This window comes from Lissotriton vulgaris, chromosome 1_1, assembly GCF_964263255.1.
Source record: "Lissotriton vulgaris chromosome 1_1, aLisVul1.2, whole genome shotgun sequence".
NCBI lineage: Eukaryota > Metazoa > Chordata > Amphibia > Caudata > Salamandridae > Lissotriton > Lissotriton vulgaris.
Genome location: NC_141685.1, coordinates 790,854,843 through 790,868,765, shown reverse-complemented (window position 1 = coordinate 790,868,765; position 13,923 = coordinate 790,854,843). Strand labels below are relative to the sequence as shown.

The window sequence follows — 13,923 nt, the reverse complement described above, 5'->3', positions numbered from 1 at the left end:
GCACATAAAGGGCTCGCCTCTGCACACGCAGGTGTTTCCGACCCAGTATCATTAATAAAACAGAGATACTGGTGGCCGCGCATGAGGAAACAGACCAGAAACTATGTTTTGGAATGTGAAATCTGCCAAAAGATGAAAGTCTACTGTGAAACGTCCTGCGCAGACGCCCCTATTAATTTCAGATAAACCATTAGCTTGCGTTTACCTGGATCACTGCGATCCCTTACAGAGCGAAGGTAACTATAAATATATCATGGTCGCAGTGGATTCATGTTCATGATTCATTTGGATGTGGCCTCAGCGCTCGGTTGACGCTCGAACTGTTATAAAAGATTTGCGAGTCTTTATCGGCACATACGCAGTCGGCACGCTACATTCTGACCAGGGTCCTGTGTTTAGCTCTCTTTCTCGGCCATGGCCAAATTGGGCGTTGCATTGCAGTACTCTAGTTCATTCCATCCTGAGGGAAATTTGGTAATGGGGAGAAAAAAACGGGACATAAAGCAATCTATAACAGCTAGGGTATTGGGCTCGGGTGACGGGTGGGTCAAACATCTAATAAGTGTCCAACGTAGTCTTAACAATCTGCCAAGAGTTTCTCTAGGGGGTATTACTCCATATGAAGTCCTTTTTGGAACAAGAATGATAATTTCGGATCTCGATTGTCAGACTTCAGTGGTAGAACAAAAACCCTTTGATATCAAAGATCGTTTGGCTGTTTTACAGGACTTAAATGAAATAAGAATGAAACAAAGTAACGTGTTCCTGAAGCCAACAACCACTGAAGAGAAACCGACCGTCCCAGCAAGGCCTGTCTGGATTCCAAAGATTGGGGATCTAGTCAGAGAAAAGATCGCGGACAAGAAGGAATTTTGGCCTTCTTACAGTCAACCAGTACCTGTCCTAGCCATCCACGGATCAAGAACAGTATTACTGCCACCCCCTGCTGGTAAAAAGGAGATAAGGTTTGTGTCCATCGACCTGCTCAAACCACATCATGTGGCCGAATATAAGCAGTAGTGGACTTCGACAATGTAGCAGACACCCTAATCTGGCTACTATCCAAGAGGTTCAAACTGAGAGACTCATCACCTTTGAAGAATCCGCAGTGCGACTATGCAACAAAGCTAAGGAACTTGAACCTCTTGAACCCTAAATAACAGTTTGTCAAGAAACGCCTGTCTACAATGAAATAGCATCTGATTATATAAATGTAACAAGTGATCAAGTGGTACCAGCAATTTCAACGAATCCTGATGCAATCCCTACAATTGACAGAACTGCCTCTGGCTATTTCAATAACTTTGATACGTTTCCGAGGATCCCAGCGAGCCTGAAACAACCCCAGTAAAAAGAACTTTTAAAGAACAAGCAACAGACCTTTTTCATCACCTGGAAAATACTTATCTGGTTTCACCCTGGATTGAACTTTGGATTGTGCTGGGTGTACTTTTTCTTCTACTTTGGTTGACTCTTATAATAACTTTGGGAATGCTGATAAATGGAAGATATGTTAAAAAGGACACAGCAAGTAAGAACATCAACTACTCCTCAAGCCACACAAATCATATCATCGTGAACAAAGAGACTTGTCATCAGTGAACATCACAGCCGTTCCTATACCTGGTGGTATAGCTTGGGACAGAAATTAATATGACATTTTTGGTCCGGTGGAGCTGTTGAAGATTCCACACCAGTTCAAGATATCCTTGAATGACTTTGTTTCATCTAGTACCTACTCTGATGATTGGGACTTTGAGACTGTTAATAATATGATGTCAGACTTAGAAATGTCTGTAAAGTTTCCAAATCATGAATACTTAGAAGGTTCATCAGATTATGAACAAATGTATTGTTATAATCACTATGGTCATCATTTCTTGCACAAATCTGCAAATCCTAGAAATGTACTGAAATATAACCAATGGGAACATTGTCCGACGCCACCAAAGGGTAGCTCAAAAACATTTTATGGTAAATGTCCATACTTTTCAGGTTTTAATGTTTCAAATCCAGAATCATTTTACTTTAAACATTTTAATAGGACAGGAATGAAAAGTATGTTGACAAATACCAAGCAAATTTATTCTGCTGCCTTTTATTCTCAGCTTTCTTCATTAGGTTACGACTTTTGGAAAGACAACATTGAGACAAAAACTGTCTGGGGCACAAAAGACTGGCAAGTGCAGGGATTAGAAGCCTAGAGCCTGCATCATCCCAGAGCGAATAATGTTTTTGAATGACACTGTCCAACAGACATCTTTTCTTGGGTTAGCCAAGATCAAAGAGTTAAATAAACCGTCTATACCTACACCTACACCTGATAGTAGTAACACTTCAGAGGGGGAGGTCGACGTACATACTATTTTGCATCACAACAGAACAGATCCAGATTGGAAAAATTGTTAATCTGGCCCACAGACACAAACAACTGTCAAGATAGATTCCTGAATAAGACACAAGGGTTCACATTCACAATGGCCAGACCCAAGATATGTTCAGAGACAGCATCCAGGAATAGTAACAACATACAGTGTAGGGAAACTGTGCCTCGAGTGGCTACACAAATCTACACTAAAGGATGTAAAACAACACTTATCTTTACTTTCAGGATGGCGCTGATCTGAGGGACTTCCTACAAGGACCTACTAAACCGCGTCATAAACGTTTTATATATGCCAGTATCTATGCATTGTATAATGAAGCATGGAAGATTACGCAAGCAGAGACTGCAGAAAGAATACGAGAAATTGATTGTATTAACTTAGAGAAATCTCTCTCTGTAGTTGACAATGGGTTAACAACTCTGTCGTCCAGGATATATTCTTTGGACAGCATAGTATCCTCTGCCATAGACATAATGGAACAGGAATTGGTCATGCTGCAACATGGTCAGTCGCAATTACGCTCTATCATGCTATTAGGCTGGACGTTGCAAAACCTTAGTTCAGGCTATGTGCCTTGGCGTTTAATCAATACTATGTCACTGTTTTCAGAATTCAATCTCACTGATAAACAGATCAAACTGGCACAGAGGGGAGCAGACTATACGGTGCTGAGCATTGAAAAACTGGAAAGATTGCCATTTACGGTAGCTGAAAAGCCAGCCATTGAATGGATAATACATGGAACAATCACTCTGCCTGTTACAATTTTCCATTTCCAGTATTGCTTAAAACATATACCAGCAGGCACATATGAAAGGTTAGGCAAAGAATACATCAAGACATCCTGGGAATTACCATACACACACAGATGTTAGAGTGGGGGAAGAGAAGTGTTTCTTAGTGGTAAAAATTGTGAAAAACGCACTAAGCGGTTCTCTACTTTGTCAGGGTATTAATTTACACGGGGCTTGCAATGGTTCCTCTACCAACTTATCCTGCCACCTGCAAGGTTCACCGGCTGCAGTGATTGATCCACTTTTTAGACAACTTTCAAATGGAAGTTACATTATGTTGAATGATCACAGCTGCTGTGGCATGTTGCCAGGTTTGCTCTATCTCGTAACTGTGTCAGCCAGGGTCACTTGCTGTATGTAAGTATTGTTTCCAAAAACCAAGACAGACCAGGAGTCGCCGTTATGGCCTTCACAGAACATCTTTTCTATATGAATTGATACTTTAAGCAGAATGAAAGCCATTCTTTTGCAAAAAACTGTGCCACTGACCTCGGCCAAAGAGACATATGATCTGCAAGTTGCATGGACTTCTGCAGAGATACATAACCTATTAACTACAAATTGCCGTATACATTTCTGAAAAATGTTAAGTCTTATCTTAAACATGTCTGATACGAGTGGTATTCCTCAGACCTGGAACTCCCTCCCGACCGACCTGCGCCTGACCCAAGACCACCTCTCCTTCAGGAAGAAGCTGAAGACCTGGCTGTTCGAGCAGTAGCGGCACCCCCCCTACCCCCAGCGCCTTGAGACCCTACGGGTATGTAGTGCGCTCTAGAAATGTCTTTGATTGATTGATTGATTGATATTGTACATGTATTTAAGACAGTTTTTTCAGGACTATTAGCACCTTTTTGGCAGTCCTAGGAATATTTCCAAACTTTGTGCAGTCTGTGTTTGGCGGATTGCCTCTCATTTTGGGACTCGCTGCAGGGATACTATTTTTGCTCCTACTGCTTCGATATGGCAAGCCAATCCGCAGCCGACACCGAAATCACAGTGGAGATCACTCTACTGGCGATGAAGTGTTGTGAGCACATCGTCCAAATTTTGGAATTAACTTGTTTAAGAGAATTGAATACCACATGGTTTCTATCATTCAGACCAATTTAGCAAGATTGCATCTTACCTGTTCTACGATGCCTGCTATGCAGAGAAGAATGCGTTTTAGACATCTGTCTCACACTCCTATCAGTCATGCCAAAAGATGTTGATACTTTGCTTGAACCAGTAACGGCCCATGCACTGTGTTGTCCCCAGCGGCTACCAATTCTGATGACGGCATTCATTGAGATCTCACAGACGCAACATGCTGACGGTGAGGTACAAGAGGAAACAGGCACACAGGTTCCTTCCAATTCCAACATTGCTAATGCGAACAACGCTGACGGCGATGCTTCACATCTATGTGCGATTGATCTTCTTAACGAGTAATCCAACTTTCACCTACAATGGTAGGCAAATTCTTTACAGACTTAGAAGATTTGATGTTTTCTCCAAACAATAACACTGACTTTTGAATTTGGCACACAGTGTTCTGAGAAACTCTGAAATCGACCTTCATTTTTTCAAAACAAAGTTCGAACTTTGGGACTCTTTTTTTCTATGATTCAACTTCTGTTTTTCCAAATTTGTTTTTTTTTCCTCTCCTTTGTTTGGCACAAAGTAATCTGCTTAAAGAAGAACTCTTCATAGAGAACTAGAATTCTTTGAAAACTTCCAGAGACAATATTTGACCTTGTCCACATTCAAACAGTTGATATAATCTGCTGTGAAATGGTCTCGACTTTTTTTCTTCTGTATTTAAGAGCCATTTCATAAATGTATTTTCATGATTCATTGGGATAGCATTTTCAAATGTCAAACTATATGCTTTGAATGAAACATTGCTTTAAATGCGTACAGCACAAATGCTCTGTTCGTGTACAACCAGTACCAATGCTTTTTTATGTATTTTGGGTGGGTTTTTAACACATCATTTTTAGATATGTTTTAACGTGTTTAGAACTTAGTAATGTCGTACATAAGAAAGTGGAGTGGGTGTTGTGTGGCATTTTAGGCTCCGATTGCATTTTCCAGATTCCTGTCCATGTATAGGTACACTTCTTGTTGGCCTTATATAGGCATAGAAATCAAGCCCCTATTTAGGCATAGCCCATGCTAACCAAATACAGGCATGGCTACTTCCATCCGTTCACCAAACGTCACAACGATTTCTTGGAAAACCGGCTTAAGCAGTTAGGGAACTTCCCCTTGCTTGAATATTGATTTCTCCAAGAACTCAGTTACTTTACAATGAACAACTATTTCCCAGGGGTTCATTTATGACGTTCATATGCCCGACTTTACGCCAAACTATGGCATTCCTAAACACCTTCAAGGTATAAATATACCTTCACTTGCTATAGCAAGATATGGTGGTTCGGAGCAGGTCGAAGACCTACTTGCGCGACGCAGCTCGCTCCAGCAAGTGCCAAAGGAAGCTCCAGCTGACGAACTGATCAGGAAGCTGTTTTCTCCTGCCGAGAATCCAGCTCCAGTGTATCTGGCTCCCCTTGCGGGGTGTTGGCAAATCGAGTCCCCGAGACAGAGATACCAGGCCTCCTTCATTCTAACAAGGTATGGAGCTGATTAGAACTTAGAGAAACCTTTGGTAGATTGTTGGCAAAATGAAACCTATGCTAAACAACACTTACTTCTTCCCTCGTACTAGACTTAAGTTGGGTACATTGGGGTAGGCGTATTTTAGAGGCACCAGTTGAGTATTTTAGTCTATGTTATTTATGTATGTATTTTTATATGGCTTAGAAACCATACAATGCTCTTACAGTATTATTTCATAATACTATTCTAGCTGTAGGCATTATACTTTGCATTCTGCATAATGATTGTAGCAGTTCACTTCTCTTGCATGAGAAAGAAGACTGTTCAATAAGCCCTTTTTATTGAAAACGCCCGTCTCTCTATTTCTCTGCAACTCTGTTGAAACTAAGCATGCACGATTGACTGAGTGAAATACTTATCTATTGTTTCCACGACTCTGAGAGATATATTCTTATTCTTGGGAAACAAAGTTGTCATGTTTATGCGGTAATCAAAAACAACAAGAGAGCTAAGGATAAAGGACACTCCTATTTCCCAATCAAAATACTAAGAAACAACAAAGGAGTGACAAAGACATTGGAAAGAAGAAATTGCGGTACCCAAGGTGTGCCTATCCGGATAAATATTCTCCAAAAAACTGCAGATGCTGTTTAAGGAAAAACTGAATTGCATAAAGGAAGGACACAGAAGAGTGTTAGACTGGAATGATTAGTATTGATAAGTAAAACCCTTACTCATCAACATAGTTGATGACATGCTTCATCATTGGGTTTTAACAGGGAGACCGAGTGACTCCCTGGTATGCTACCTCGCCTGTGTAACAGCGGAGCAGGTTTCAAAAAGACGTGAAGTGAAACAGTGTTCAAAAAGTGGAATTAAAAAATGGCAGGCTGTACTCCAAAGTGAATTTAATAAACAGTCAGACTACCATTATTACAAATGGTGGTTCGGACATTATTGACCATCAATTCGAGACAAATATGTCCTTTTTGCGTTAAAAGGTCGACATGTTTCTGCTTTCAAAAAGCTATGTTTCGCAAAGCTTTCATCAGGACCATAAAGAAATTCGAAATTCCCAGGCGGTATACGCACCCTAACCTTAGGAATATGTGTGCAAATAACGGTAAACACACAGTTTTACCTGGTTATAGGTTTTGCTCGGAATTCCAGGCACCTACCAATCTGTAAGAAAGAAACTCAAATTCAAACAGATAACAAGAACTTTGTTTAGACATTATTTGATTACGTCAACACAAATTTTCATTTCTCATAAATTAATGCATATCAAAAGGTACTTCCTATTCAATATTGTAGTGATCGTCATATATATGTACAAATGACCCAGATTTCAGTTAGGGGTGTGTACACAGGATCAGCCGATCCCGTCGTTGTCATATATAGTAGGCTGTAAATAAATGCGGGTTAAAGTCTGCCCTACTATATATGACAATGACGGGATCGGCTCATCCTGTGAGAAATGAAAATTTGTTTTGACGTAATCAAATAATGTCTAAACAAAGTTCTTGTTATCTGTTTGAATATGAGTTTCTTTCTTACAGATTGGTAGGTGCCGGGAATTCCGAGCAAAACCTACAACTGGGTAAAACCGTGAGTTTACCGTTATTTGCACACATATTCCCAAGGTTAGGGTGCGTATACCGCCTGGGAATTTCGAATTTCTTTATGGTCCTGATGAAAGCTTTGCGAAACATAGCATTTTGAAAGTAGAAACATGTCGACCTTTTAACACACAAAGGACATATTTGTCTCAAATTGATGGTCAATAATGTCCGAACCACCATTTTTAATAATGGTAGTCTGACTCTTTATTAAATTCCCTTTGGAGTACAGCCCGCCGTTTTTTAATTCCCCTTTTAGACCACTGTTTCACTTCACGTCTTTTTGAAACCTGCTCCGCTGAAACACAGGCGTGGTAGCATACCAGGGAGACACTCGGTCTCCCTGGTAAAACCCTATGATGAAGCATGTCATCAACTATGTTGATAAGTGAGGGTTTTACTTGGAAATACTAATCATTCCAGTCTGACACTCTTCTGTGTCCTTCCTTCATGCAATTCAGTTTCTCCTTAAACAGCATCTGCAGTTTTTTGGAGAATATTTATCCGGGTAGGCACACCTTGGGTACCGCAATTTCTTCTTTCCAGTGTCTTTGTCACTCCTTTGTTGTTTCTTTGTAATGTTTATGTGGTTGTCAGAAACAAATCCCTTTTTGTGTACTTGAGAAAGTTTCTAGTGACCTCTGAGTTAGCTGGCACACACACAATTAAGTTCAGTATATTCGATAGAGACCTAGTTGACCTAAATCCTACGTCAAATCTATAGGATATATTGTTCCAATGCGCAGAGCCTATTGGGAATTAACCGCCCGATTCATCAAAGCAAATAGCGCTCGCAAAGGGCCAGATTCTGAGAATCTGGCCCTTTGCAAGAGCGATTTTTGCATTTGGGATTCAGCATCCCAAATGTAAAAATCGCTAATTGCGATCTCGCAATTTTGCGAGGAATTACATTTAAGGAATCTTTATTTGAGATTCCTTAAATGCAATTCAACATCCAATTTCATTTTGCAAATTCGCAATTTCTTGCCGCAATTTACCGCGAGGTCAGACCTCGTGGTAAATTGCGAAAACTCAGAAAAATGCATTTAAATGCATTTTTTTGAGTTGCATGTTACACACACACGTCCTTTGGACATGTGTGTGTGCAACACCTGTGTAAAGTTTCATTTGAGGGGTGCTACAGGGTGTCCTTTGGACACCCCTGGCACCCTTCAAATCGCTATCTTATTTGTGATTAGCAAATTGCTAATCGCAAATAAGGAATACTCCCCATTCATTCCTATGGGCCTTTTGGCCCATAGGAATGAATGGCGAGTTATTCCTTATTTGCGATTAGCAATTTGCTAATCGCAAATAAGGATTATGTAGGAATCGCATTTCTTCATGCAATTTCTACATGAATCCCGTTTTGCGAGTCCTTAATAGCGATTCGCTATGAATCGCTATTAGGGCCTCGCAAAACGGGAGTATGATGAATCAGGCTGATAGGAACTAAACTACATGCATTCTCAATGAGGTTTTTAGAATTAACCCAAGAAGTCCTTCGCAAAGCAGAGAGCACAGACTCCACCTAAAAAGAGATATAGTAATGATCACAAGTATTATGAGCCCAAAGGAGAGGGATTTGTTTGTCTGCCTTGCATACAATAAAAAGTGCACATCTTTTAATTAGACACAGCACAGTTCAATTGCAACAATACATTTTTTTAAGGGGGTTTGTTAAGGGGTAAGACTGAGTTAAGAAATGAAAAGGTAACAAGGCAAAAACTGAAGAAAACATATGCCCGCAGCTGATGCGCCATTACCGTAAGCAGGGCGGGACGGCACTATCTTCACGCCGAGCACCAAGACTGCTGTCTCTTTTTAAGAGAGGGAGACCAACGCCAATATGTGCGTTTTTGGCACTATTAGTACCAACACGCTTGCAGTATAAATCTAAACTGGCCGATTCAGGCAGTGAGTATGTCTGTCATGGGAAAAGTAGCCGTTATTATGAGGAAGGGTGAGGGGACATAAACAAGTGTTCACACTATTTGTGCCATTAGCCAACACAGAGACAGCCAGGAGACACTGCGTGTGTTTGGCGAGTAAGCGATAAAGACCGAGTACAGCAGCAGGGCTATTCTTTCCATATACTAATGGAAGGGTGGGAGGGCTAAAACGGAAAATAAGGCAACTCATAAAGCAGCGCGTGTGCACATTCCCACAGTTTATTGTGAATTAATTAAAAACGTCCCCATAAAGCTTCCATTGACATTAACCACTCGTATAAAGAAACCCAGCGCACCGTTCACTCTTACTTCTTAACTTCCTTAAAACAACAAGCGGGTGCCGCAGTGATAAAAGAAAGGTACAGCCACCATACTGAAAGATGAAGCTTGGGAGCTGTGCGCCTTTCTTTCATCAACACGGCTGCCGCTCTTCATGGAACTTGAATTTAATACGCGCTTTATCAATATGCACAATGAAAGTGAACGTGATCTGGGTGGAAAAGGAATTATCGTGGAGAGGCGCAATCCTAAATTTCCCCATGTTGGGTGCACACAAGTGACTTTTACGGCTCTCTGATCTAAGCATTCCCTGCTTTCAATGTATTCTACACTACTTGGAAGTTGGAATCTAGACTGAGGGCAGTGCAGTGCTTTGCTTTTCAGAGATGGTGTTCATAAGAACAATGTATTATTTATGGGGCTCACAAGATATCTTCAGAAGTCACAACAACTGAATGATCTAACTATGTTGTATTGCCTTAGTGAGGTTGTTTACCCGGAAAACGTTTATAAGCGCATTTCTCATTATAATACGTCAGCGCTGTTCATTTCCACGGTTTGCTCCTACGGCCGTATATGTTTGGTAGAATATTTTGTTTTAAGTTTTATTTGCAAAGCGATTTGTCGCCGAGAGAGGTGTCTTGGTAGCTCTATATAACAAGACCCCTGCGCTGTGAACAGACACCTTCAAAGACCAAGCCCTCGCCCCCTGGCCCCTCCCAGAAGCACACATAACTGTAATAGCCTTATTAAAGGCACCCGCTGTGGAAGGAATGCAGCTGTCACCTTGCGCGCCTCTGCTCGCCCCCGAGAGTTAAACGCCGTGGGTGTGAACTTTTGGAGAAGAGGTGGGACATGCACCCGCCTTTAGATATTTGCATGCTTTTATTCTTGAAAGACACATGCAAAAGCCAAACTAATGTATGGGAGCAGTCATACCCACACGGAGAAAGCGGAGAAGCCACAAGAAGCCTCGCAGAGCACCGCATACGCGCTGGCTCAGGCTCGACCCAAAAAGCAGCAACCATGGCTTTGTTGAATATAATATTGAAAATGCATCTGTTCTAAAATGATGTGACTGTGAAAGAACTCTAGCCCCTTCTTTTTAACTTCTTTCACCAGCTTCTTTTCATGAACTGGATTCCATAGCAGCATTGGCCTTTTTGCACATTTCTTTCATCTGACAGAATGCCCTGCCCTAGACAGAGGCTGGAGGAGGCCACCCCATGCTGTAACAGCCCAGACTGGCCCATTGTCATTCTGTATGTGGCAACCATCAGCCGCATACAGAATGACAATGGGCAGGTGTGGCTGATCTTGTGCTTAGAGGAAGATTGCAAGGGCTTCTTGCAGGGAACAGTGATGTTCCCTGCAATGCTCAAAATTACGGACAAAAGGCGTCCGTAAAAGAGATCATCACAGACAACAGACGTGAGATCCAAATTACTGACGGACCGTGAAAATTACAGACGGTTGGTCACCCTAGTCAGAATGCTTATCGCCATATCATTAAATCCAGACTAGACACAGCTGACTCCATTGCGAATGTCATCGAGAACTCCATCTTCATCCATCACCATGCTTGATTCCGGACAGCCAAATTCTCAGATGTTCAATCCAATCAGATGGACCTTTCCTTCAATGGAGTACTCATCTTTGATGATAAAGCAGATTTGGTGCTTGGAGAAATGTAAAACTTCTAAAGTCATGGCACGATCACTGACCATTAAGCTTCTTCCACCATTCAAGTACTTCCGGTCCTTTCACAGCTTTCATGGCTTCGGCACAGGATTCCCCTTTCATCCCAGGCAGTACCAGACACTTCAAAAGCAACCTAACCCCCTCATTCCACAGCACAGGGGCAGCTACAGATGACGGAGCTGTGGATCCACATTGTAACCTTCCTCCTCCTCTTATTCCTCCTCCCCTACGCATCAATATAATCAGGCCTAGTTTGTTTCTCCGACCTCACACAAAGCCTTTAGGAGGGTGGGTGTCACATTTTTTACTGGCCTGGAAGGCCATTACTTTGAACCAGTGGGTCTTTCAGATCATAGGAAAGTGGAGAACCGGGCCTTATGGGCCGGGCGGCGCAGGGCACGCCTTAATCCCCGAGTTGACCTGCCTTGTACAAAACAGAGACACAAGACACTCCGTTGAGCGTGGAAGCCAGGTTTATTAGTTGCAGCTAAGCACAGTTGTCCCAGAAGTTACACTCAAGGTGGATTCTAAGGAGACTGCCACTTCAATCCGTGGCGCACAGTCTTTTATAGGAAACATATTTACAGCATCTCACTCCTTTCACATACAAAACGAACCAATGAGAAAAGTTGGAAAACAAGCTATCAGGTGTCTCAAATACGCCCCTCTCTCAGACCCCGTGTGCTATCCCTCCCAACAAATTAATCAGTGATGGCGTCCACAATCCCTTCTTGCAGGTGGCAGGACGCAATTGTGTGTCTCAAAGGATGGTTGTGTAATAGGAGCATAAAAGGAGAGAATAGCGAAGGCCAGTCGGATAAGATAGTATAAGGAAAGAATAGGAGAGGGCAAATAGTCGGCCGAGACAAGGATCAAGTGAGCCAGACATGAATTAACAAACTCAGCCAGACCCTGACATCGGGTTTCATAGACAAGGGCAATGGAGTTACTTTTTAACTGAAAGGACACGTAGCAGCTGGAAAAGCAAAAGCACATCTTTCGCCGTGCTGCCTGAGTGAGGGCAACACAAAATGGCGACGAACCACAAAATGGCGGCTAGATACTGGACAAAATCCGAAATTGTAGAACCTCAGACCCTCCTTTTGCCATTACTCAGGCAAAAACACCAGGGATTCAAGTCAATCTGAGTCGATGTCAATGGCCATGAGGTCATCGAGCTGTTGCTGTAGCATCATTCTAATATTCTCTGTTTTCTGTGACACAGGCTTCGGGACACACATAGTGGCACAAAGACCACATATTGCAGGTCCACACTGTACACAGAGACAACAAGAGAAAATGATGGCCAAGATCATTCCAAGGGAAGTTAGTATCTTCCATCCCCATGTGGACAGTAGTCCCCAAAACCATCCCATCACAGACCAATCTCCCGTGTCCTGATGTATAGACTCGGAGATGATATGTAATTTGGAGATAGCTTGGTATCCTGTAGGGGCATTATCAGGAATGTAAACACAGCAACTAGACCCGATCAATTTACAGACTCCTCCACGATCTGCAAGGATAATGTCTAAAACGATCCGATTTTGCAACGTCATAAGACAATCCGCCTGAAGTTCGGCTGTCAAATTACTCAAGGCTCCAGAAGTTTCATTTATGGTAGCCTCAACAACACGAACCAATTGTCTGATGTCTCTGCTATTGGCCATTGGACCCCAGAAAGGAAGCAACCCTTTAATAAAGTCACCTCCCTCCTGTCCTGCTGTGTCTTTCTGATCAATAACTCCCTGCCATGTCTTTTCCTGAAATGACCAGAAGGAGCAGTATACGTTGGGGGAAGAACAAAAGCCACATAACAGGTTCCTGAGAAATAAGTAGCAAGCCATGTATAGGCTCTGTCATGACAGATAAAATATGTACCTTGTGATGGCACTAGCGGTGAGGGAATCTGAGGTATATAAACATAAGTATGAGAACAGACACTTTTCTCTTGTTGATTTTTGACATTCTGGCCATTAATTTGTAAACAGAAATTACCTCGATGAGGTACAGTCCAAATTGGCGGAGAGCTTCTTCGTTTAGCCTTCTCTGTGAGGCTAGTAACATATTGTGTTATATTCCATCCATCATATGCTCTTTTCTCATCTATGGGAATCTTGTTAATCTGAGCAATTTTAGCCATAGTCACTATTCCCTTAATCAAGGAACTGTGACTGAAGTCTGCTCCACCACCATATAGACTACCAAGAGGATACCATAGCTGATTCTGATAAATGTTAGAGAACATAGCCAAATAAGCCCAGGCGGAACCTTCATAGGAGAATGGAAAAACTAAATACGGCATACCTCTCTCTGTATTATGAGGCATGAGCCCACAAACCCAACAATCAGTGGTATTCATCACCAGTTGATGTTGATGCAATAACTGAATAAACAAATTGTTGAAACATTCGGTTCTCCTAATCTGTTCATGTTCTGAAAGTCTATAAAACCGATGTGGGGAGGCAGTAGTAGGAAAAGATAAAGAGACAGAAGTAGGGATGGGTGATGGCTGTGTGACGTAAACAACCCAACTTCCACACGCTAACAAAATACATAAACATATCAGAATACATAAGGTTATTCC

At 42.0% G+C, this 13,923-nt stretch overlaps 1 protein-coding gene across 2 annotated transcripts in view; it reads right to left on the bottom strand.

Moving 5' to 3' along the window:
- ANKRD45 (ankyrin repeat domain 45) overlaps window positions 1–13,923 on the bottom strand; it is a 360,539-nt gene that overhangs the window by 29,801 nt on the left and 316,815 nt on the right. The window lies entirely within an intron of this gene.